Source organism: Centruroides sculpturatus, unplaced genomic scaffold, assembly GCF_000671375.1.
Source record: "Centruroides sculpturatus isolate CEXI.00-Female unplaced genomic scaffold, Cexi_2.0 scaffold445, whole genome shotgun sequence".
Lineage (NCBI taxonomy): Eukaryota > Metazoa > Arthropoda > Arachnida > Scorpiones > Buthidae > Centruroides > Centruroides sculpturatus.
Genome location: NW_019384683.1, coordinates 545184 through 547868, shown reverse-complemented (window position 1 = coordinate 547868; position 2685 = coordinate 545184).

Genomic DNA, 2685 nt, shown 5'->3' with positions numbered 1-2685 from the left:
AAATAGTAGAGATACATATAAACTTATACGAATAGAATAGTTTATAGAAAAATATATATGCGAATTTGCAAAAATTAGAATAAGTAGAATTATATAAGAATTTGAGAAAAAAAATTGATAAGATAATTTTAGAAAATATATCGAATAATCCGTAAAAATAGACGGACTAATAGAAATATAGAATAAATTCTGTACATCCAGAAAAAGGATTATGCGATGTAGAAAAAAAAAAAGTTATAATCGGCGCGAAACACTTGCTTATGAGTATCAATATGAGGAAGCAGAGAATCACTTCTTTGCGCTCTTCTAGGAGTCTGATCCGTTTTAAAAGCGAATATTTTAATTAGAAGAAATGAATAAGAGAACTTTGTAGAAATAGCGAGAAGAAATTATAAAGTAGCTGTAGTATTTTGTGGAAATAGGAAAATAGAAACGCGCATTAATTTAAAACCCAAATAATCCGCATGAAATCACTGGCTGTTTGGTGATTGTAGGAGCGAAAATCTTGCACCCTTCGATGAGATTAACAGAAAAAGGAGAACGCAAACGACTTTAAAATTTAAGAATAATGCGGCGCGACGAAACGCGATCTTTTAAATAATAAGAGGTATATAATTGCACGCGAGTGAAAAAAAAGGAAAATTAGAACATAAAAAAAAATCATAAAGTCCAAAGAGTAGTAGCATAAGGTTTCCTTTGAAAGACAGAACCTAAGATGACACTGTTTATGACGTAACTACATCATTTCTCCAAACCGAAGGTTGAAACAGATTATTGCTGCCAACTCGGATCAAATAAAGTATAAACTGTAAAAGGAGAGCTCTTTCTCTTTTGTTAAAGAGAACAGAGGTCACCTTAAATGAAAATGTTTCGGAATAAGAAAAACAATACAAATTATTTGTCGTGAATTGATAATGTCAATGTTACTTGATTGTAGACAACTGATGATACAATCCGATCATAATGACGGAACAATGTGTTCTTCGGTGAAAATTTTGTTTAGAAGTAAATATGTAATTTGGTTTAAACCTGCATTAATCGACAGGATATATGTTTGTCGCGAATTGAAATTTGTCAATGGTATTTCCCAGAAAAAGTTCTGACATGAAGAAACATGTGATCCGATTGTGTTTAAACGAAAATTTTGATTGTAATTCGTTACAGAATATTGCTTGTACTTGTATTATTGAAACAGTTATTTTGTTATGGTGAGAAAACTCGCGTTTTGAAAGAAAAACAGAATTGTTGCGATCGAGTTTTCCTGTGACGAACATTGGTTAAAGATAGAGTAATTCATATGGTTCAAATTTTAGGAAAATTTCCCTCATCCCAAAATTTATATGAAAAAGTAATTATATCAGTCACAACCAAAAACTGGCTTAAATGCACCATTGTAAAACGGAGTATAGAACAGAAGTAAAACGGAACACGAAGTTGAATGAGGACCTTGATTTGCGGTAATCTGCTTTGGAAGAAAACCAATGACAGAAAACTGTCACTTGTTCAATTGATAACAGTCCAAAATCACTTCCGAATTCCGAATTAATTTTCAATCAACCAATCGATTCTCGGAATCGTACACTTAGAACAGTGACCTTGATTTGCGACTGACTGCATCCAAGAGATGACACAGTTGTTACTTGTTCGAAGAACCGACACTCAGATATCAAGTTGATTCAAAAATCAGAAAAATACTTCGGCAAATTTTCCCTGGAATTTTGAACAAGGAGATAGAGCCAGCAACAAAAGTACGTAACTGGAAGTTAGGTCAACACTCTGTGTACCGGAAGTGACTTAGAAAATGTGCGTAAAAGGAAACTTTTACGCACATTTTCTAAGTGTGACAGATAAAATGTTGTCCCTCTTTTAGGCTTAAATAGAATTTTGTGAATTATTTACGAATTATGTGAATTGCTCAGTCTAAAAACAAAAAAAAACAAGTTTTAGAAAATATTTGTCGAGCATTTAAGTTGTTAAAAGGTTATTCGATGACCGTGATTGTTATTTGAGTGTTTGTAATCAATCTTATAAACAGACACGTNATTTTGTGAATTATTTACGAATTATGTGAATTGCTCAGTCTAAAAACAAAAAAAAACAAGTTTTAGAAAATATTTGTCGAGCATTTAAGTTGTTAAAAGGTTATTCGATGACCGTGATTGTTATTTGAGTGTTTGTAATCAATCTTATAAACAGACACGTAATGTTACGCGAACATTTCGATGAATTGTAAACGATTTCTATACCTCTGAAATAATGTATAAAAAAAAAAGAACTTTGCAACACGAAACTGAACGCGTGCCAGAGAAAAATAGTTCTCAGGCAAATGTCACTGTTACCTCACTTGGCAAACAAAGGGAGAAGGGACTGACAGCTTCCAGAGCTGCCAGCTAAAATGTCGTTATTGCGTTACGACATTTTAAANGAGAAAAATAGTTCTCAGGCAAGTGTCACTGTTACCTCACTTGGCAAACAAAGGGAGAAGGGACTGACAGCTTCCAGAGCTGCCAGCTAAAATGTCGTTATTGCGTTACGACATTTTAAAATGGCGGGGAGCTCTGTGAGGCTCTGGACAGGTCCGAACCCTCGCTAAAATTCGCGGAAAATAATGGTTTTAGAGAAAATAATATATTAGTTAGAAATAGCTTTTTATTTTATGAAAACGCAACACTAGACAATAGAAGA